Below are 24,092 nucleotides of genomic sequence, written 5' to 3' on the forward strand. Positions count from 1 at the left end.
TGGTCTTTTTAAAAAGAGGGTTTCCCTGTAGTCCCAGCTAGCTGGGAACTCACTTTGTAGACCAGGCTGGCCTTGAACTCACAGAGATCTGCCTGCCTCTGCCTCCTGAGTGCTGGGACTATAGGCGTGTGCCACCATGCCCGGCAATTTCACCTACATTCTTTTTTTGTTGTTGTCTTTTTGAGACATGGTCTCCCTGTAGCCCCAGCTGTCCTGGAACTCACTATGTTGACCAAGTTGGCCTCAAACTCACAAAGATCCGCCTGCCTCTGTCTCCCAAGTGCTGGGATTAAAGGCATGCACCACCACACCCAGCTTCACCTACATTCTTAAATGATAGCTAGCTTGCTATGCAATGATAGTGTAGCTTCAACAGCCTAGATATTCTCAGTTAGTAAGGTTTTTATTCTTCACAGAACCTCTTAGCACCTGGCATTTTTTATTTACTAATGGTATGCCTTACTTTCCATGTTGGGCAGCCTTGAAGATGGTCCCCAATGATCTCTGCCTCCTGGTATTCATGCCCTTACATAACCTACTCAGCTGCAATGAGGGCCAGGCTTACTAACTTCTAACAAATACAACAGATGTGGAGGAATATCACTTCCAAGATTAGGTTATATAGAAACTATGGCTTCCGTCTTGGGTGTTTTCTTTCCCTCTTCTGGATCATGCCTCCCAGGGCATGAAGTCATGAGGTAACCTGGAAGACGGGCACTTGTGGTAAAGAACTAAACCTAGTGACAACAGCATTTAAATTCCAACTTTAGAGTGAAGCAAGCACATTTTTTTATTTTTCATTTGACTGTAACTTAGAGCCACTCTTCACAGACTTGAATCTCCACAACGGTGGTGCCCTTTGCTCAGTGCTGTCATTCCTTTAACCTAGAAATGACTGACACACAACAGTCACTAAATATTTTCTAACTGAACACATGGCTAAAACCATTTGCTAATTACAAATTTAGGAAAACTAAAAAGACCTTAGAACTGTTACCTACCCAGTGCCAAAATTTACAGGATGGACAGTGCATGGAGATTCACAGGCCTACAGAAGGTAACTCTAATCTGGCCAGAACAACATTTGCAAAAACTACTCTCACAGAGGCACAATCTGCCATAGGTATCATCAATACTGTTTAGGGAGAGGATTAAACTATTTCTTATTTTTAATTATGTGTATATGTGTATTTCTCTGTGTGGATTTGTGCACGTGAGTGCAGGTGCCAGTGGAGTCCAGAAGAGTGCTCTGGATCCCCTGAAACTGGAGTTACAGTGTACATGTGTCATGCAATGCCCACAGAGGCCAGAAGAGGGCATCAGATCCCCTGGAACTGGAGTTACAGAGTTTACTAGCTGCCATGTGGGTGCTGGGAACTGAACCAGGGTCCTCTGGAAGAGCAGTAAGTGCTTTTGACTGCTGAGCCATCTCTCTAGCCCCCAGTTTCCCACCTTTATACCACCTTCCTGTGGTCTTCTATTCTACAGCTAGGTATTTCCCATCATTAGGAATGTAAGAGAATAGGCAAAGGAAATTTTCACACTGGAAATGTGGCTGTTCTAAGTTACTTGTAAAGCCTTTAAATTTCAAGTCTCTGTAATATTGGGTGGTTTTTTTTTAATGTGATTTTTAAATTTTTTATTTGTACAAGTGTTTCAGTAGCCAGTATATTTACTGATATGTATGTGTGTAGTGCCCACAAAGGTCAGGAGAGGGTGATGGAGCCAGAGCCACCATGTGGATGCTGAGAGTTGAACCCAGATCCTCTGGAAGAACAGCAAGTGCTCTTAACCCCTGAGCCATATCTCCAGCCCTGTAATATTATTTTTAAGTTTCTACTTTATTGTTTATTTATTTATTTATTTATTTATTATTTATGCTGGCCTAGAATTTGCTATGTGAGGATAGCGTCACCACACCCAGTTTATGGGGTGCCTGGAATCAAAACCAGTATGCTAGACAGGCATTCTACCAACTGAGCTACATCCCCAGCCCCATACTGCTTATTTTTAGTATGTACTTTGCAATTATTTAACACTAGTATGTTAAACTGAAAAGACACATGTATTTGGAAATCCTGGGAAGAAATCAAGACTTTTTAAGACATGGAAATATTCTTGAACATATAACTATTTTCAATGATCACTAGGTCACTGTTGAAGGATAGTTAACTTCCAATTGTGCTGTTCAATGGAACTATGCCTCCAACTTCAAGTCCATGAATGAGTGGCTCTAAACTCACAGTCACACAGAGAAAATAAAGGCACTCCTTGTTTTATTTTGAAGTTGTGAAGAGCTGGCTATATCATGGCACTGGATACAAAGTGCTGTCTCCCTCCATACATCTCATTTTACCCAAGAAGAAGGTCTCTGTCTTCCTTTGGGTAGCATGCCAAGGGTGTGATCATGTTGTACCAATATGAAGTTTGGCTATGTCTATTAAAAGTTCTAAAATTTGTGTTTTTCCTTTCAATAGTTTTACCAATGTTAGTTAAGATGATCACATTTTTTAAACAATCCAATGAGTTTATGAAAGTTTTTTGCACTCTAGGTTACAAATGTCACAGAGATTACCCTGTCTCACTTGTGATTTGAATGAGCATATCCCCCATGGGCTCCAAGTACTTGAATACTTGGCCCCAGTTTGTGGAGGGTTAGCAGCCTTGCTGGAGAAAACATGCTGCTGGGAGCTGGCTTTGAAAGTTCACAGCCTGGCCACATTTCTGGTTTTCATTTCTGCTCCTGCATGTGCTTGAAGAGGTGAGCACTCAGCTTTCAGCTCTGGCTGCCTCTCCCACCATGCCTCCCGACCATGATGGATTCTTATCCCTCTGGAACCGTAAGCGAAATACGCTTCTCCTTCCATAAATTGCCTTGGTCATGGTGTTTTATCACAGGAACAAAAAAATAGTATTTTTGTTCACTGCTCTATTCCAAATACCTAGCAGCAAGACTGATAAATAACATGTGGTTAATAAAAGTTTGAGTAAAAAGATCATTTTAATTATGTAGGAATTCACCTCCATCGCAGTTGTAATTATAATAAAAAGATACTTACAGACTAAAAACTAATAAGCAAAACATATTTTGAGCAACACTGGCCAACATGAATTAAATAAAAGCTTTTCAAAATGACCAATTGGAAAGGAAAGCATATGTATGTTTGACAAAGTTCTGTTACAGTTGTTAAAAAAAAATCTGCTTAATCTATAATCCCAACTTTGAATCTCTTAAAAGCTCCTAAAACTCCATAACCTTCTATTAAAAGGCTGAGTCTACATCTGGGCATGGTGGTATATGCCTGTAGTCCCAACCCAGAAATTTGAGATCACTGTCAGGTACATGATGAGACCAATTTCAAGCAACAAAACCTACACATCTAAAAAAAAAAAAAGTAATTATGAATATCAGTTTGTCTTACTGAAGCTGATTACATGCTAGGTAACATGCTTGATATCAAATATGCTGTGAAGCAGATGCTATGTTATCTGGTTCAATAAGCAAGAAAGCAATGCGTTTGTGTCTTTTTAGATGACTTTTTGGTACCTGACAGTTGAATGAAGAAAGAGACAGAGAGGTGAAAGGCTCTATCTTAGATCACATAGCCACTAATAGGGGCACATAGTGGCAAGGCAGTGATTTCAAGCCAGCTCCTTACCTCACGGCTACACTAGCAGAGAGAGCTAACATGTCTCCAATTATCAAATCTTCAAGACACTAGGAGGTCAAACAAACGTGGAAAAATGGCTACAGACCTCCAGTCTCCTCTCCCTTTCTTCACCTGGGGGCCTCCCTCCTGGCTCCTGAGGCAATGTTCTCTAAGTTGAAGTTTGAGGAAATGAGGGCTACCTCACAAAGAGGGAGTCTCTATAAAGAAAAGGAATGCCTCATTAACCAAATCACAATGAGCTTTACAAAATAAGTAGATGTAATAAATAGGTTTGAATCCTGGCATCAGTACTCTTTAAAATAGCAATTTTAAAAAATCATTGGCAGAGTTGAGGATAACTATATAACTCGGAAGCACATCACTGGCCTAGAAAGCACAAGTCCTTGGATTCCATCCCTAACACACACGACTTGGTTACAGTGTTATTTACCTGAACAAAAAGAAAGAACTTCTTTCTTAAGCTAAAAGATTAAAAACTTGGAGAAAATGGGCATCAGGTGCTCCTGACCTCCTACTCTATGTGCTACAGAACTGACTTGGCCTCTCTCAAAGGCTGCCATCTGCTTGCCTATCTTTCAGTTCAGGAATGTTATTTCAACAATGAAACCATTTAATACAAATTCCAACAAAGTAAAGAAAAATCTAGATGCCATCAACATTTCTTATAAATGAATTTTTTTTAAAAATCTAGATGCCATCAACATTTCTTATGAATGAATTTTTTAAAAAAATCTAGATGCCATCAACATTTCTTATAAATGAATTTTATCTATAACAATATACTTTATAGCTAATACTCATATTTTTAAGACTCTGGGGCTGGAGAGATGGCTCAGCGGTTAAGAACACTAACTGTTCTTGCAGAAGACCTGGGTTCGAATCCCAGTACCCACATGGCAGCTAACAACTGTCCATAACTCCAGTTCCAGGGATCTGACAGCCTCTTCTGTCTTCCTCAGGCATTGCATGACACGGGTACATTTACCTACATGCAAGCAATACATGCATACACATAAAATAAAATAATAAATAAAATATTTTTTTAAAGACTCATTTATTTTAGCCGGGCATGGTGGCACACGCCTTTAGTCCCAGCACTTGGGAGGCAGAGGCAGGAGGATCTCTGTGAGTTCAAGGCCAGCCTGGTCTACATAGTGAGTTCCAGGACAGCTGGGGCTACAGGGAGACCCTGCTTCAAAAAGACAGAAAAAAAGACTCATTTATTTTATGTGTGTGTGTGTGTGTGTGTGTGTGTGTGTGTGTGTTGTGTGTAGCTACGTGTATCTATGTATATATACCACAGGTGTGGAGGTGCCTGCAGAAGCCAGAAGAGGCATCAGATTCACTGGAACTGAAGTTATGGGTGGTTTGGAGCCACCTGATGTGGGTGCTCAGAACCAAAGCTAGGTCCTCTGCAAGAGTAGCAAGTACTCTTAACCACTGAGTCATCTCTCCAGCCCCAAGTCAATGTTTTTAAAACTATCTGTTTAGGCCAAAGATATAACTCAGTGGTAGTGTGCATGCCTGGCATATGCAAGGCCCTGGATTCAATCTCCAGTGCCATAAATAAGCAAGTAAATAAGCAAACAACCTGTTTAGTGTCTTTTAGTGTTAATTTTCAGTATATGAAAGTATACCAAATTAATAACTCAAAAAACAGCATACATGAACACTTTATCAAATTTCCAAATGACAAGCAACTTGGAAAGATTCCAAATATTTTGAGTAATAATAGTCTGGCTGGAATAAAGGAACCAACTGAACTTGAACAGAGAGGTACACAGCTCTTAAAAGCTAGTGAAACTTCACTGGTCTTGTTTTCTTCATTTATCTCGTGAGCATCAGATAGAATCTGCTGACAGCTTTGATGGGTACAGCACAGCTATCAAACCCTGATGGATTTACACTCAGAAGAAACTTCACCCCAAAACTCTGCCTTGCTACTCAGAGTATGATCCAGGAGATAGCACAGTATCAGCCTAATCTTAGAATTTGTTACAAAGGTAGAATTCTGGCTGGCTGTACTCACTAAATTAGAATTTACATTGTAACCAAATTCCTGGGTACTCTGTAAGCACCTCTGTTTGAAAAGCAAGGAATTGGGTAATACAGCTGAGTTGGAGATGGTTTCCACAATGCTCCTCCTGGGTCTTGAGGGTGAGAATACTGAAGAGTCCTCATCAAACCCCAAGTGACACTAAGCTAAAAGAAGGCAATTTATACAAGCATTGTTTAGAATAGACCAGGTAACTGCAGATCGTTGTAAAAAGATACAAGCAACCAGGAATTTACTAAACAAAATAAAATAGCAATGCACACTTGAATGTGTTACTGTAAATTAGACCACTTCTGGGAAATCTGGGCAAGTATTCTAACAGTGACCCATAGCCAACAGTGGCCATAGGCAATGAGGAGGAACAGGGGTGGGGGTCAGAAGATTCCAGCATGAGGAATAATGGAAGTAGAAGACATTAAGCCTGAAGAAGAGTCAACTAAGTGAAGACAATGTAGTACTATTCACACATTTGGAGAGCCATCTCAAGACATCCCATTCTGTAAATGTGTTTTTGAGCATCTGCTATGTGCCAGGCATTATGCCGGGAGCTAAGGATACAGAGACTGAAAATCAGAACAGCTCTTTGATTTTTTTTTTTTTTCAGGTTTCTGTCTAATGGAAGAAACTTGACTGTTATTCTGGAAAACAGAACTATAGCCAGTCAAAGGGCATGACATCATACAAAGAAGCCTCCTCTATCCAGAAGATAGCTTTGTAGAGGACTGAACAGAAAGACATGTCTGGGCTCCCCTCCCCAAGACTAGGAGGGAATGGCTAAGAGAGAAGATGACCATTCCCCAGGGAGTAGCCTCAAGTGACTAGCAGGCCAAGGTTAATAGTCCAGGGATAGAGGGTAGTATCTTACTCTAACGTAAGATGCATTTAGAAGTATGTGACACTTAATTTAGCTCGCAATAATTTTTTTAAAACTTAACCATAACTTCAGTTATTAGTCCAGAGACTGAAAATCAGAACAGCTCTTTTATTTTTTTTTTTTTCAGGTTTCTGTCTAATGGAAGAAACTTGACTGTTATTCTGGAAAACAGAACTATAGCCAGTCAAAGGGCATGACATCATACAAAGAAGCCTCCTCTATCCAGAAGATAGCTTTGTAGAGGACTGAACAGAAAGACATGTCTGGGCTCCCCTCCCCAAGACTAGGAGGGAATGGCTAAGAGAGAAGATGACCATTCCCCAGGGAGTAGCCTCAAGTGACTAGCAGGCCAAGGTTAATAGTCCAGGGATAGAGGGTAGTATCTTACTCTAACGTAAGATGCATTTAGAAGTATGTGACACTTAATTTAGCTCGCAATAATTTTTTTAAAACTTAACCATAACTTCAGTTATTAGTCAAATTTTGTATGCAAATGTTGATGTCAAATTTCCCTTTCAGCAACAGTTTTAAAACCTAAGATATAATAACACTCTACATTAACATCATAAGCATCCACTCTGCTACTGACTCCATGGATTTTTGCTTCTCCTACTTCCCCTTTCCACAGCTACCATGTCTCATGTCCCTTGAGATAGCTTTAAGGTTGCTCATCCCACTTCCGGAAAGAACAAAAGAGAGAAGAGTAAGAAAATTAGATGCCTGTAGATAAAAATGGACAATGTGGCCAGCCAGCCATGGGGTGGCACGCACCTTTAATCCCAGCACTCAGAGGCAGAGGCAGGCTGATCTCTGTGAGTCCAAGGCCAGCCTGGTCTACATAGTGAGTTCCAGGACAGCTGGGAGACCCTGTCTCAAAAAGACCAAAAAAAAAAAAGGACAATGTGTTCAACACAACAACCAGTCCTTTTCATGAGAAGAATATAAGTAACAAAACAATACAACACATAAAAGAATAGCAAGGTAAGTTATAAACATTATCATTATTATTGATTGTACAGGTTACATAACATGGAAATGCTTATTGTGAAAATTTCAAATTACAAAGTTATACAATCTTAGTCATGTAAAAATTATGCATATGAGCCAGGCATGGTGGCGCATGCCTTTAATCCCAGCACTCGGGACACAGAGGCAGGCAGATCTCTGTGAGTTCGAGGCCAGCCTGGTCTCCATAGTGAATCCAGGCCAGCTAGGGCTACAGGGAGACCCCCTGTCTCAAAAAGACCAAAAATAAAAAGAAATGCTTTTATAATGAACTGTATCAGGAACCAATATAATTGTAACTCATTACTAAGTGTAAGAAACTTTACATTAACAAAAACAACAAAGGTGACAAGTTGATCTTCATGTTCGGTTGGTTCTTTATCCTTTACAAAGCTCTTTAGGTTCAGAGACAATCAAAAAGTAAAGATAATGACATTCATGTTGTTAAAAAACAAACAAATCAGCATTATGGAAAGTAAAAAGGACTTTGTACAACAGCTGCCCATGAACTCTGGGTAAAAGGAAAACTAAATTTCTGGATTCTATTTTGCTTTTCACCTTATTTGATCTTTCTTAGATCACTCATGCCAAGTTAAGTTTTTTTCCTTGCTCTCAAGTTAACAGATTTGAAGGAAAAAAGTACACAGCAGTTCTGTTACAGCCTTCCCCTGTTCTTCAGTAAGAGCATGAAACTTGGCTCTCTGAACTGGGCTAGAAAAATGCATGAGGGATATCCAACTGCTGTCTACCACCACAGGAATCACTAAGGACTAAGCTGACTCAGGGCCAAGAGATCTGAGCTCAAGTTCTCCATATCTGTAACAGGGAAATAATCAACTTACCCTAAAAGGTGAAGTCATAAGAAAGTCCCTAGCACACAGTAATGCTCAAGAAACGTTCATCTCCGGGGCTGGAGAAATGACTCCACCAATAAGAACACTGGGTTGCTCTTGCAGAGGACCCGAGTTTGGTTCCCAGCACCCACATGGTAGCTAACAGCCATCTATAACTCCAGTTCCAGGAAATCCAACATCCTCTTCTGTCCTCTGTGGGCACTGTACACATGGGTGCACTTATATACATGTAGGCAAAACACACATACATATAAAATAAAAATAAATCAAAAAAATTTTAAAGAAACATTCATCTTACCATTTTAGCTCAGCTCCTACCACATACACATGTTCTGTGAAACTGTATGAGTTCTTATGTCCCCTATTATCCACATGCCCCCCTCTACCCTGCTTTCTGACTTAGGCAGGCTGGGCCTTGGGGGTCATATCAATAGGCCCCTGTGCCCTTGGATGTCTGAAACTGCCAATCCTAAATTTCAGAAAAAAGCCAAGGGAAGAAAATGAGGGATGAGGAAAGAGATTAGTTCAGGAGAATTCACTGCACTTGGTCTTGTTGCATCCCTCATTCAAAAGTTATGGGATTCCCTCAAGGTAACCTCCTCCATATAAAAAATCTCTTCTGGCTTCTTATAACCACTTTCATCCATTGTTCCTTTGGAAGTAGGGTGGTAGTAGTTGCTTCATCACCATAACCTGGGGTTGCTACACTGTCCCTTATGGCTCCCTCTATAGCCAATGCACACCTCTTTAAGTGATCTCTCCTAGACTTCTGAGTTGAGAATGCCAACTTTTCTTGTCAGGATTCTGATAAAGTCTTATCTATAGCCTTCCAGAATCATTTATATCTTCAATCAGCAGAGGAAGAATAGGCAGTGCAGGGGTTCCTCTTAGACAGATGCAGGCAGCTCCTGCTGATTCTAAAATGCCAAGCTCCCAAGGCTAGCCTGTGCGTCCACAGTTCCGTATCTGAACTGAGTGGGGTCTCAAACCCCAAAAAAATAATACCAACTCCTAATTCTTTCTAGGCTTGTAAACTGGGCCATCCTATATTTTAAATCCTCAGTATTAGTCAGCAAGTCCCAGTTTTTTCTCAAGTTCATAGTAATATCCAATAGACAGTGTCTTAGGACAGAAGGAAGAGAATCTGCAGCCTCCAAACACCCATCCCTACCACTGTGCCACTGTTTCAAGTGAGGAGTTGGAAAATAGCGTAAGAGTGGATGCTCTTCAAAGTCAGGTCAAGGGGAAGAATCATTGTCCCTGGTTTAGCTTAGCCCACTACAATACAACAGACTTTGACTGGTTTAAGATAGACTTAGGAAGTCTGAAGTGACCCTAGTCGTCCCAAGACTGGCAGAGGTTTGATCTCTGTTTACTATTTCACTAGGTCTAAAGACAGAGAGCCAACTGCCTCTGTCCTAGCTGTCAGCACTTACCATGTGTATGGCCTCCTCTAGGAGTCCTGGTAAGGTAAAAACAATCTGCCAACTTTTTTCTTTTTTTGAAGCAGGGTCTCCCTGTAGCCCCAGCTATCCTGGAACTCACTATGTAGACCAGGCTAGCCTTGAACTCACAGAGGTCCACCTGCCTCTGCCTCCCAAGTGCTGGGATTAAAGGCATATGCCATCACGCCCAGCATTCAGCCAACTTTTAAAAATTATATTCTAAGACTAGGCACTGTAGGGCGCACAAGGGAAGGAAGCTGCAAAGAAGCATTAAAGAAGTGCGGCAGGGAGAGCAGGAGTTCACTGCCCCTGAAACATGGAGCAAGTCCCAGCCTTTCTTAGCTTCCATTTTGTCCTCATATTTTAAAATGAGGTTAGTAACACTACACCTCAATGATGTTATTATTAACACAGGAATGCTGATGGCACTAATGATATCTGTGATAGCCTGTCACAGTGACTGGCTCTTGTCATCAGATCCAAGTGACATAAGGTAAGTGAACTCTAGCTGGAAATCAAATTCTATAGCTTTACTGGCATTTTCCCCTCACCCCAAAACTTTAAAATCTTTGCTCTCTTTTAGAGGTAAATATATTACACACTACCAAATGTAGTAAAACACAACAGAAAAATTGTGCCAGTTAAGGCTCCTAAGATACAAATATTCCTGGGTAAGCAAGATGGTTCAATGCCTGATGACCTGCGTTCCATCTCCAGAACCTACATGGTGGGAGGAGAGAACTGACTCCTGTAAGTTATCCTCTGACGTCCATATGCATGCCACAGCATGAGTACATGTGCACACACAGAATAAAGACACTTTTTTTTTTCATCTTTTTGAGACAGGGTCTCCCTGTAGCCCCAGCTGTCCTGGAACTCACTATGTAGATCCACTATGTAGACCAGGCTGTCTACAGAGATACACCTGCCTCTGCCTCCCGAGTGCTGGGACTATAGGTGTGTGCCGGGCGTGGTGGCACACGCCTTTAGTCCCAGCACTCGGGAGACAGAGGCAGGCAGATCTCTGTGAGTTCGAGGCCAGCCTGGTCTACATAGTGAGTTCCAGGCCAGCTGGGGCTACAGGGAGACCCTGTTTCAAAAAGACCAAAAAAAAAAAATTCCTTAAATAAATATTTGGAAACCCAAGCTGACAGGAGTTCCACGAGGGTGGGTTTCAGCCAACAGTAAATTTAACAAGGAACTGAGACAGCAGGAAAAGCTGATAAAAATTTGGAGTGATCTACTAGAACTATAATGATTGGATAAGAAGAAAAGGTTACATTTACAGAGACCAGGGATTCAGAAGCTAAGGAATTGGACTTGGGGATAAGAGGGAAGATGATAGCCTTCTGTAAGTATCTAAAGGGTTGCATATGGCAGGAAAGACTCACTATGCACATCCAGTGGATCCAAGTTCCCAAGACAGAGGCTGGCTTCCTTTAAGGAAGAATGCTCTTGGGCTAAGAGAGGGTCTCTATATAAGAAGAGGACCTTTTGGTATATTGCCAGTGGACATAATGAAAAAGTCTATGGTTACTTCCTGAGCATCTAGAATCCTAATGTCTTGTTTAGGCACCAGAAATAAACATAAGTGGTCATAAATAGAGCGTGGCTCACATGTGCCAGTATTTTTCACCAGGGTAACAATAAAGCCTTCAGAGAGCATATGAGTTCGTCCACTCTTGCATATACACAGGCAGTCTTGTTCCATTTGACTATTCTAATTAAAAAGAAATAAATAACTCCATCCTGGTTTTTAAAAAATATCCAGCCTCACTCTATACTAAAAAGCACAAGTACAACCTATTGAATTATGCTAAGAAGCTAATCAAAGAGAAGACTCTTAGTCTTTCTCTAGTTAGAAAACTAAACATAAAAAAATATTCTACAACTTGCAGCCACTAGGAAAAAAAGCTATTCAACATTATATTTTCTTTGTTCCTCCTCCCAGAAAAGATAGAGTGGGCTCAGAACTGAAAGACAAACTGAAAGGATTTAAAAGTAGAAAAAGGGCTGGGCGTGGGGGCACACGCCTGTAGTCCCAGCACTTGGGAGGTAGAGGCAGGCGGATCTCTGTGAGTTCAAGACCAGCGTGGTCTATAGAGTGAGTTCCAGGACAGCTGGGGCCACAGGGAGACCCTGCTTCAAAAAGACCAAAAAAGAAAAGTGGAAACAGACATGTCTATGAAAATCACTCACAAGTGCTGACTGTGCACCGAAGTGTACCCTGCCCCACCTCGACTCATCTCGAGCCCTTGACATAACGGGCTGGTCAGCCGGAAGGAGGAACATGAAGGAAGCAGCTCATCTTTCATCCAGTTTGTTTGGTGGTCTCCACAGCTATCACAATTCAACACAGAACATCATTGCTCATCACCATGGAGGCAATTATAAAGTCAAATCCAGAATTGTGAAATCACAAAATACAAGACACATATAACAAGTTTTAGAGTGTAAGAGAGTAGAGATACAAATTGCCAGACAAGAGACAGGAGTTTTGTAAGTTCTTTTTAAGTAAATCACATTTTTTTCTCTTGTTTCCTTTCAGAATATGAAGAGTTTCTGATTGTTTCAAATTAAACTATTTCTTCTGTTCACAGAAGATATTCTACCCAAACTCCAGCCTTCAGAAGACCCAGTGAGAAAGGAATGCTCTATAAAAGGACATGCAACCAGATGTAGACAACTTCATAACGAAGTGTGGCTTTCACCTGCAATAGAGAAAGCGATCTTTGGCCTAGATCATGAAGTATTTTGTTGTAATTCTATCCTTCAAGCACTATTAGCTGGGTAGACCAATGAGTAAACAGGGAGTTAGGTGCTACTGTACATGTCCAGTTTATGCTCTAAGAGAAATGGAAAAGAGACCCCGAAGAACAGAGGAGCTAAAGGGAAAAGCACTGCAAAGCTGGAACTGCTACAGTATGAAGTTAGGCAAGAATGAAAGAAGACGTGGACTTGGCTAACTACAACGGACCTTGGGTGACCCTTGCCTAAGACATTTCAGGGAGGTGCCAGTGACAGAGGCAAGAGCACAGAGGGTTGAATTGCAGGAGGTAAGGATGTAGAAACCACGGATAAGGCTACTCACAGGAAGCCTGGCTTAGAACACAGAGTGAGCTAATAGGAAACACAGGATCGAGTTTTATTTTCCAGCAGAACCTGTGCCCTGAGCTCCAGACTTGTCCTCTTGAATTATTTTGGCCTCATTTGTTGCAGTGAATTTACATTCTGGCCTCCTCTCCACCTATCCATACAACAGCCCAAATGGGCTTTTTAAATTATAAATTAAGACCATCTCACCCACTGCTCAAAATGTATAATGGCTTCCTGCTGCCCTTGGAATAAAAGCCACACCCATAAGTTCTTGGATAGCCTAGACTCAACTCCCCTCCCTCCCTCCCTCCCTCCCTATCACCTTTCCCTCCTACCTGTCCTTCCAATCCTCTACTCTAAACAGGTTTTTGCCTTAGGATCCTTGCACAGGGTGCTTCTTCCTCCTCTCTTACTCCCCCTCCTCCACCGGAAGCAGCCAAAGGGGAGGTCATCTACAAAGGTTCTCCTCTACCCCAGGGCCAGGGGTTCAGCCTCTACCCACCTCCCTCAGGGTCCCAATTGTCACCACGCAGGTGGGCTGTTTCCTGTCTCTTCCTACGAAGAACTTAACTCTCTTCTCTGCTACCTATTCATTGTATGGCCTCTGTCATAAAAAGATGAAGGGTGTCTCTCTAGAGCTGTTGGGAAGCTGTGTGTGAACCTCTAGTTCTCACACCTCTCCTGACCTTTGCAAGCACTGCCTTCACCTGGAGTCAGTCTTAGGTTCTTCACCCTTCCCAACCCCTATCCATTCAGGCCATGAAAGTAACTTCTTCATTCTGTCTTGAAGCTGTGCAGGTCCTGCCTTACTCTTCCTGGAATCTTTCCACCACCACTCTGCAAAGAAGCATGCATAGAACCAAACTCGCTCCCTAACTAGTACATACCTCTTTATCTTTCATTCTCAGTCTGTTCTCCCATCCTGCTGGCCACGGACAGCCAAGGACAATCTTGGAAACCATGGTCTGAAGCAGCAGACTTCACAGGACCGGGTCTCCTCTACCAATCGTTTGTGTTACAAATGAGCAAAAAAGTGTCTATTATTTTTGGTCACTGAGGTTTCAGCAGGGTTTGTCTATTACATAAGCAAATGCTTCTCATCTAAGCTGAATTAAGATATGTACGAGAAGATGGGGGTTGCTAATGATAAAGAAGAAAGTTTATACAAAAGCCTGGAAAAAGGATTAGGAATAGCCTAATGACACCACATCTATTTATATACCACTAATCCTCTTCAAAGAACTTTAAAATAAATTTTCCCATTTGATACCCATCATCACCACTTGCTACCATTATACAAATGGTTATAAGTGGTTTAGAAATAAAGAAGCGCACTTAGAGGTATAAGTCACTGGTAAATGGAGAAACCAAGACTGAACCCCAGGACTCCTGACTCATAGTCTAAAGGCATTTTCATTATAGCATCTTGTCTCTCAAAGCCACATTCTAGTGCTGTGTTGGAGGCCACATTCTGTGTGCTTGTACTCTTGGCTGATGTACAAGGTGCTGGAATGAAACAAAAAGGTTAAGTAGTCTGGGAGAACTGGTCAGATTGTAGAAGTCTTTATAAATTTCAGTCTGTGGAGTGTAACTTTCATCCACTAGACAATAAGAAGCAATAATCAACTCCCACTTCCAAGCTCCACAACAGTAATTTGATACATTCCCCTCTCTTCAAAGACCTTACTGTACTGTCTGCCCCTGGCCATCAGTTAGTGCCAAAGACCCACTTCATAAAGAAAATAGCTTTTACAAGAGTAAAACTTCCAACCCTCTACTTTTCATAGAGCTCTCTGTATCTCCAAATAATCTTTCCTCTTTCTATACCATCAAAAGGAAGAGGTCTTCTGTCAATGCTACTGGCCATCGCCTATGTGTGCCCCTCCAGTCATGGAAGAAGGAAGAATTTATTCTCATTCTCTCTCTCTCTCTCTCTCTCTCTCTCTCTCTCTCTCCCTCTCTGCCTCCCTCTCTCTCTCCCTCCCTCCCTCCGTCTCCCTCCCTCTCTCCTTCACTCCCCTCTTCTCTCTCTTCTCCACCTCTAAACATGCCAGAGCTCCTTTCTCCTAAAATAATTCCTTTCTCAGGAAGCCCACAGCTGCTTCTTCATCCTTAAAACTTCCTGGCTGAGCACCTTCAAGAAGTAGCAGCTGCCTGATGTGGTGGTGCATGTCTTTAATCCCAGCACTTGGAGGCAGAGACAGGCCTGGCAGGAGGGGAGATCTGTACCATGAGGGCAGCCTCGGTCTTCATCAGTGAGACACAAGGCTGTACCAAGGCCTCCATGAGAAATCCCTGCTATCAAGGACCAGGACGTTCCTATGGACATCCCAATAGCAACCAGCACGGGTACTCCCCTAAGCAAAGAGAGCCTGGGCACACTATCCTTCAGGAAATGCCATGGTGGTTAGGAGGGGAAGGGATAGCTACCAGAAGTGGCTTGGCCTAGAAAGACAGGGTGATTGTACAGGTCCCCCAGGCATGTTCAGTAATGCCCTGCTGCTCATCAGCCTGCCATAGAGAGGACAAGCAATGGCCAGTGACAACTTCAGTACTGCTTTGAGCCACTCTGGGCCACTGACAGGTGGCCGTAACTTCAGTATTGGGGTCAGCTCAGTGATAGCTTGAGATCCCTGAGAAGAATGAGGGTGTCATAGAGATCTCAAGCCAGTACTCAGGAAAGGCCAGTGGGACAGGGCTCAGCACCATAGTGAGAGTTATATCCCTGGACACAGAGGTACTGGCTATTAAGAACATGAGTGATATAACATGAGGCAGTGGGGGTGGCTTCGTGGTCAGCATCTACTCAGGCCTAGCCAAGCTGGCCCCACCACACCCAGTTCATGGACCTCCACAAGGTTCCATCCATGCTGATCAAAACCAGAGCAATTTCTACATTAAGGTGTCACCTGCTAAAGACATCCCTGCCACCATCAACCCCAACAGGGCCCACTTCTTAGAGAGCCCAATACTGCCTGCTCCTGCCATTTATCTTTGTCCACAAGTATTCATTTGGGTGCAAAGTGGAACCTGGGGATCTGATGGGACTCCTACAGAGCCCCCAGCCCAGGATGCTGGGCTCTTGGGCCGGTTTTTGGTCTTTCCCCTCAATGCCTTCCTGATGGCCCATGCTGCCCAAGGTCCTGGCTCTGGGCCTCATCATTACGTGTTCAACACCCAGCAGTGGGGGAGCTACCTCTTCGGCCTTGGAGATGTCACCCTGCCTCCATGTCTTTCATCTCAACAGTAGCTGCCATGGCTTTGTTTCCCACAGCCACCTGCTCAGTGTCCACGAAACACTCCATGTGCCCATCTCCAAAATGCTTCGGACCCTGCTGTTCATTGTCATCCCCATAGCAGCAGGCGTGGTGATCAAGTCCAAGCTCCCCAAGTTCTCCAAGCTGCTGCTGCAGGTCACCAAGCCCTTCAGCTTTGTGCTTCTTGGGTGGCCTGTTCCTGGCCTACTATATGGGATAGTATAGTAGTGGTGGTCAGGCTACCCATCATTATTGGTGAGCTTCACAGTGCCCCTGGTTGGCCTCTTGGTGGACTACTTCCTGGCTATGTGCCTGAAGATGTCAGTGGCCCAGCAGTAGAAATTCAGAATTGAAGCAGCCCATTAGCCTTAGCCATACTACAGCTGTCTCTGTGCCACCTTCAGGAAGACTGTGCTTCCCAGGGCCCTCTCACTGTGGCACTGAGTGATACCTCAGGGATGCTGGCTTTGGTCTTGGCCAGTTCATCTGCAGCAGCATGTTCCTGTTCCATAAAGTCCCCAGATCAAGCTTTATCACCTCAGCCCCCATACTCCATCCACTGTACCCATAGTTCTTGTGTTCCAAAGGCCTTTAGCGCTCAGCTCATGCACTGTATACTCAGACGAATCTAGGATTTTTTTTTAATTCTTTTTAAATTCTTCAGCTTTCAAGTGCAAAGATGCCATGCCGAGCTATGGCCAGGAAAAAATATTTCAACAAAAGGCAAACGCAAAAAAAAAACAGTAAGAAGCAGCCAGGAACACACATGTCCACCTCATCAGTACAATTCTCCTGTTCACAGCCACATTCAATGATACTGTCTCTTAAGAGCTAAATTTACTGGACAATCTAAACATTTCTCTTACTTTTATAGCACTTGACACTGCTTATACTCCTACAAAATTCTCCCTACCTTGATTTCCACATCCATGCTCTCCTGATCTTCCCCCCTTTCTGTCTGTGTGTTTTGGTTTCTTCCTTTAGGCTCCTCTTCCCCGACTGCCGCCCCCCAAATGGTGGTATACCCTGGGATCCTGTCCTTATGCTTCTTTTTATTCACTCTAGTAACTCAGTATATGATCATCTGTAAACACAGTTTCAACTGATAGCTACATAATGGTGCCTTCTGCACTGATGCATCTCCAGTGTGTTTCTGTATTCTCCACAGCCTGGGAACATTTGCCTGCTGGTAGTTTCACCTGAATTTCATGGCACTTCAAGTTCAAGATGGCTAAAGCCACATGAGCACCTTCTTTACTATGCTGCCTACAGTGATAACAAGAGCATTTCTTGAGTATGTAAGAAGGCTATCCAAAGAAATAGAATCAGTATGAAACACACCAATGCAGGTATGTCCATGTATGGAGAGAGAGAGAGAGAGAGAGAGAGACCGACCGAGAGACCTTTATGCTAAGGAACTGGCTCATGCAATTATAGAAACTGACAAAACTTAAGCTACAGGGCATGCCAGGAGCCTAGAAATTCAGGCAAGAATTGATGCACTCTTGGGCTCATCTCCCACTAGAATGGGTACCACTAAAGATGAGGTCACTCACCTCTATATTCCATACACCTTTCACAAGCCTAACAGATAGCAAAAGCTCACTAAGTCTTGGCTTCTGGCCAAGGCTATTAAATGAGATGGGACAAGAGGATGTAGAAGACATTGATCATGACGGAAGAAGAAAGACTCGAACACGGGCTCCACAAATCAAGACGCAGCACTTTGGGAAGACTCATTTGCAGAATCACATGGCCACTGTACCTAGGCCCCAAAGAGGACCATCACACAGAGAAGCTCAAAGTGCTGTCTTTGCTTGTCCCAACAGTCCTATAAAGTTGGTATGGTAAGAAAAAGTTACATTCATGAATAAACTGAGGTTCAGAAAAATGTAAGGGCTTTGTCTAAGTTACTACTAAAAATATCTACAACATCGGCTTTAGTTCTTCAGTGATATGCATAAAAAGAACCTTACAAACCAAAGATCACACCAGGTGTAGCAGCACACATCTTGAATCCCAGCACTCGGGAGGCAGAGGCAAGTGGATCTCTGTGAGTTCGAGGCCTGCCTGGTCTACATAGTGAGTTCTAGGCCAGCTGGGGCTACAGGGATTTTTTTTTTTTTTTTTAAAAAAAAAAAAAAAAAAAAAAAAAAAAAAAAAAACCCTAAAGGTCACAACCAAGAGAGCCTTCTACTGTTTATAAAGCATATTTTTATGATATTATAATTATTTCCCAGATTAGTTTTTATAATATAGTATCATGTATTATAGTATTAAAATTGCCATATATTCATTGATTAATAAATTTTGGTTATGTAGTAAATAGCCAAAAGTATTGCTTTCTCAAATAATACCAGTATTACTAAATTTTCATTTGAGAGATAACTAAAAATCTCTAGACACACAAAACAGCTAATTTTCTTATTTATTATTAATAATCATTAAAATTATCAAAATACAATAATATTCACACCCAGTATTGTATGTGGGGATGCCATGGCATTAGCCACAAGTAGTAGAAATTCCTCATTAGCTATTACTATGAAGAGAAGGTAGAGCTGATTCTCAAGAGACCTCAGCAAAGCTCTCTTCTATGTAGTTTCATGCAAGTGTTATAAAAATATTATAAACCAGGAGCAAATGCTTCTTATTCCAGGTGATAGAAAACACAGGCAAAAGTACAACTAGAGATCAGGCCTTTCTTTCTCCAGGCCTACATTCATTCTATATGCATGAGACCAGAAAAGGGTTGTGTCTGATCTGTACAGCACCTGATACATAATAGGCACACACAAAATGTATTTTTGATGAATTACTAAATTCATTTGCCTGAAGTGGTTTTAGTACCTTATACAGTAAAATGGGGCATACGGCACTAAAAAAATATCTTCAGACTTTTTTAATGTTAGTGGTATTATCAAGAATAAACTTACAGCCAGGTGTGGTAGCACACGCCTTTAATTCCAGCACTTGAGAGGCAGAGGCAGGGGGATCTCTGTGAGTTTGAGGCCAGCCTGGTCTACATAGTGAGTTCCAGGCCGGCTGGGGCTACAGGGAGACACTGTCTCAAAAAGAAAAAAAAATAGTTCAGTCATATACCAGTCTCTGCATTTATGTTAGCCAGTCATGGTGGCACACACCTTTAATCCCAGCACTCAAGAGGCAGAGGCTGGTGGAGCGCTCTAAGTTCAAAGTCAGCTTGGTCTACAGAGTTCCAGGCCAGCTAGGGCTACAGAGAGACCCTGTCTCAAAAAGACCAAAAGAAAAAGAATAAACAAAAAGAAAATGTTGAATTCCAGGAAGATTCAGAATTCTGAGTCAGAGCCCTGTTTTATAATAAAAGGTAGCAAGTGATATGTTTTTTAGCTTCCTAGAAAATTAAAAGTTGAACATAGTGAGCAGGTGAAAGAGAAAAAAAACATGAGAAAGAGAAAACTTAATGCAAGGTCTCAGGCTAACAGTGAGCTGCAAAGCTGGCATAATGTCTAGCTTTAACTGTGGCAAGAAAATGGCCTGCTAAAGGAGTGCAAACCCTCCCAGAGGAACACACAGTAGTGAGAGAGAATTCACTCTGGTACTGGGGCACGCAGTTTTGCAGCAGACTGCACACAGAGGACCAAAAAGAGCTACTCTGAGCTCCGCTTCACAGCTTTTCTACAGGTCCCTGTGTAGCCATCCTAGAGCAAGGGAGATCTTGGAGCAGTTGGCTCTACCCCATGGGGGCTCTTCATCACCAACCATCCCTGAAAAAGATACCCAGAAATGAGATGACTATTCAAAAGGCTTGCTAACCTGGCAGGCTAATGTTTCCTATGAAGGCCTCACTGACATCACTTAGAGCTCCATCTTCCCCAAACTCCTGAGCCATGTATTCAACCATTAACATTCTGCTATTTTGGTTTTCTATTTACCAACATTACATAGTCATGAGCCATATAATGCTTCAGCCAATGATGGACTGCCTATGATGGTAGTCTCATATGATTATAATGGAGCTGAAAAATTCCAACCACATAATATGTTTACCTCTAGTATTCAGTACAGTAGCATGCTGTACAGTTTTGTAGCCTAGGTACAGCATGTTATATTGTACAACGCAGGTTTATGTAAGCATACTCCATGCTGTTCACATGATGACAGAATCACCCAACAAAGCATCTTCCAGAATGTACTCCTGATGTTAAGCAATGGATGACTGAATTTCTAATTCTTTTAGATAGTCACAAAGATCCCAAGTCCATGTTCAGCTATATTTCCATAAATGCTTCTCTACCATAAACTCTTTATACTGATGTACTAATATTAATATACATTTCTTATGCTAATTACAAAAAGTAAATTATCAAAAATAATTAAGGAATTGGGTATACTAGATGACTGAGGCCTAGGTCATTATGCACCAAACTGATCTAGACTCTTACTAAGCAACTCCTTAATCAACAAAATATATCCAATATAATTTGATAGCTCCAACTTTTACTCAACCTTTCAGATAGAGTTTGGGGCTGAGGATGTGGTTCAATAGCAGAGCACTTGCCTAGCAGGTATGAAACCCTGGGCTCAATCTCCAGCACTTAAAAAAAATTCTAGTCTGCTCATGCCTTTAATCCCAGCACTTGGGAGGCAGAGGCAGGCAGATCTTTGTGAGTTCAAGGCCAGCCTGGTCTACATAGTGAGTTCCAGGACAGCTGGGGCTACAAGGAGACCCTGTCTCAAAAGAAGACAAAAAAAAATTCTAGTCTGAATACAAATACCTCTTCAAAGCAGCCTCCAATTCCCTCTTGTCACTTCTAACATCACCATAAATAACCTCTCTTTTGTCTGTGGTTCTACAGTATTTTGATTATACTTCCTTCATAGCACCATACTCCAGGTTAGATTTTGATTATACTTCCTTCATAGCACCATACTCCAGGTTAGAGATTTAAAAGTCTTTGGGGCTAGAAAAATGGCTGAGATTAAGAACACTTGCTGTTCTTCCAGAGGACCCAGGTTTGATTCCCAGCACCCACATGGTAGCTAGCAATCATCCTAACTCCATTTCCAGAGGATCCAATGTCTTCTTCTAGCTTTTGAGGGCTTTGACAACATGGGTATACTTACATACATGCAGGCAATACACATATACACATAAAATAAAAATAATAAACAAGTAAAAAATGTTTAAAAGTACTTTGTTCAGTTGGACACGAATAATCCCAGCACTCAAGAGGCAGAGGCAGGTGGAGCTCTGTGTAATCAAGGCCAGCAGAGTCTACATAGCAAGTTCCCTGTCAGCCGAGACTACAGAGAGACCCTGTCTCAAAACCAAAACAAAACAAACAAAAAGTACTTTGTTCAACCTTTAAAACAAGTTCTTTGAGGCTAGAAACTTTTGTTTAATCCAAAGATGCCTGGTTCACAGCAGGCATACAAGTACTTCACAAACTGAATACGCTTAGCGATTCGAGCATTCTGAAGATCACCCTAATACAGCAGAGTTTTCAAGAGCTCTTGGGCTTTGCATGGAAGTGTGATACTAAAGAAATATTACTATCATCTAACTGCTCATAGGCTCTGTTCAGTGTTTCTCTGCTTTAGAAGAAAATGTTTTTCTAAAATGGGAAAAATACTGTGAATTCCCAGTTTTCTTCTCTGGTCAGGTGACACTGCTAAACTTCATCATTTTCTAGGCCTCTCAATGTAGAAACAACTGGGTCCCTGAAGGTCAATGGTAAAGGGCGGGAGTGAAGGAGAGAAGAGAGGAGGAGACACAGGAGTGGAATGATATGGTAGGTGACTGAACGCAACCAGACGCTAACTGGTTCATCAGTGTGCAAGCCAGGATTCTCAATCTAACAGGAAACAGAAAAGGAACAGGGCACTGGGAAAATCAAAATCTTAGGCTCAAAGCCCATAGCACCCACTTTTGACGGTACTTACTTCATTCTGTTCCCATAGTTTTAGTGTCTGGGTATGATAAACCAAGTGGTAGGTATATTTTTAAACATTCTAAACTCTGCAACTCAAGCTTCAAATCTCCTTCCAAGTAATAGAGGGTTCTAAACAGTCAGCCAGAGTGACTAAAACTTCAAGTTCCATTTGCAGCAGCTGTTCCTTTGCAGTGGGGTCCTCTTGTCACCGAAAGGAAAGAAGTTCTTAGTGAGAACAGAAAGAACAGGGCAGCATGGCTCCTAGTATGATACTAAGTATCTTCATACACATATGTCCCTTGAGGATAAAAATTGCCTTTGTCTTTGGGGTGTTATTGAGTAAGTCTTTCTTTTAATCCATTATCTTCAGAGAAAGAATATAGTTGCATAAGTTAATTTTATGGATTACTAAAACTTGCTATTTATGATGGAAAGCTTTCTAAATTGCATTACTTCCTTCTCTGTCTTTATGTGCAAACCAAGCCATAATGACAGCTATTCCTCTTAGGCAGAATAACAATAGATTAGCTCATGTGTTCCAAAAGGCAAATAGGACCTTTTTCCTTTAAATGAACACTCCCAAACAGCTATACTTTGAATTTTGCTTGTTTGTTTTGGAGTGCTTGTTTTGTTTCAATTTTTGTTATTGTTTTGTTCCTGGTCTCTCTGTAGCCCTGGCTGGCCTGGAACTCAGTATGTAGATCCAGCTGGCCTTGATCTCACAAGAGATCCACCTGCCTCTACCTCCCAAGTGCTGGATTAAAGGTGTGCGCCACCATCTGGCTCTTTCTGTTTCTGGGGGCTGGAGAGATGGCTCAGCAGTTAAAAACACTGGTTGTTCTTGCAGAAGAACCAGATTCAAATCCTAGCATCCACATGGCAGCTAACAACTGTCCATTAACTCCAGTCCCAGGGGATCCAACAGCCTCTTCTGACCTCCACGAGCATTGCATGACACGGGTGCACTTACCTACATGCAGGCAATAAACACATACACATAAAAAATAAGAAATAAACTGGGCGTGGTGACGCACACCTTTAATCCCAGCACTTGGGAGGCAGAGACAGGTGGATCTCTGTGAGTTCAAGGCCAGCCTGGTCTACATAGTGAGTTCCAGGACAGCTGGGGCTACAGGGAGACCCTGTCTCAAAAAGACCAAAAAAAAATAAAAAATAAAAAATAGCCAGGCGTGATGACGCACGCTTTTAATCTCAGCACTCGGGAGGCAGAGGCAGGCAGATCTCTGTGAGTTCAAGGCCAGCCTGGTCTACATAGTGAGCTCCAGGACAGGTGGGGCGGACAGCTGGAGCTACAGGGAGATCCTGTCTCAAAAGGACCAAAATAATAATAATAATAATAATAATAATAATAATAATAATAATAATGAGTAAATAAATAAGTAAAATAAAATAAAATAATTTTTTTAAATTTCTGTTTCTATCATTACCAGCTGTACCTTTTTGTTTTCGGTATACTTGCCTCTAATAGAACATTCCCTAGCTTCTGCTATCATGTAAACCTACACAGCCAATACTGAGAGCCATGGATAAAGGCTCAGGTCTCCTGTCTTACCTCCTTTCGACACAGCTGTTGGTTTTCAGATTCCACATATGAGAGAGAGACAGACACACAGACAGAGACTCATATAGCCCAGAATGGCATTGAATTCTTGATCTTCTTGCCTCTACCTTCTGAGTGCTGGGATTATAGGCACCCAGTTTTTGCAATATTGGGGACTGAACCTAGGGCTTTGTGCATTATAGGCTAGCAATCCACCAACTGAGCTATATCCCCACATCCCTATGTTCTTGAACACTATAGCCACACTTCACACACAAAAAAAGCCTAACTATAAAGAATTGCCAAGTATGTGTGTATGGGAAGGAAGGCTAAATACATATTCTCAAGTTGTTCTCAA

At 42.1% G+C, this 24,092-nt stretch overlaps 1 protein-coding gene and 1 pseudogene across 7 annotated transcripts in view; one reads left to right on the top strand and one right to left on the bottom strand.

Moving 5' to 3' along the window:
* Positions 1 to 24,092, bottom strand: part of Zhx3 (zinc fingers and homeoboxes 3) — a 125,804-nt gene that overhangs the window by 93,251 nt on the left and 8,461 nt on the right. The window lies entirely within an intron of this gene.
* LOC103747245 lies at positions 15,168 to 17,488 on the top strand (annotated as a pseudogene).

This window comes from Nannospalax galili, unplaced genomic scaffold (genome assembly GCF_000622305.1).
Source record: "Nannospalax galili isolate Female #2095 unplaced genomic scaffold, S.galili_v1.0 scaffold765, whole genome shotgun sequence".
Classification (NCBI taxonomy): domain Eukaryota; kingdom Metazoa; phylum Chordata; class Mammalia; order Rodentia; family Spalacidae; genus Nannospalax; species Nannospalax galili.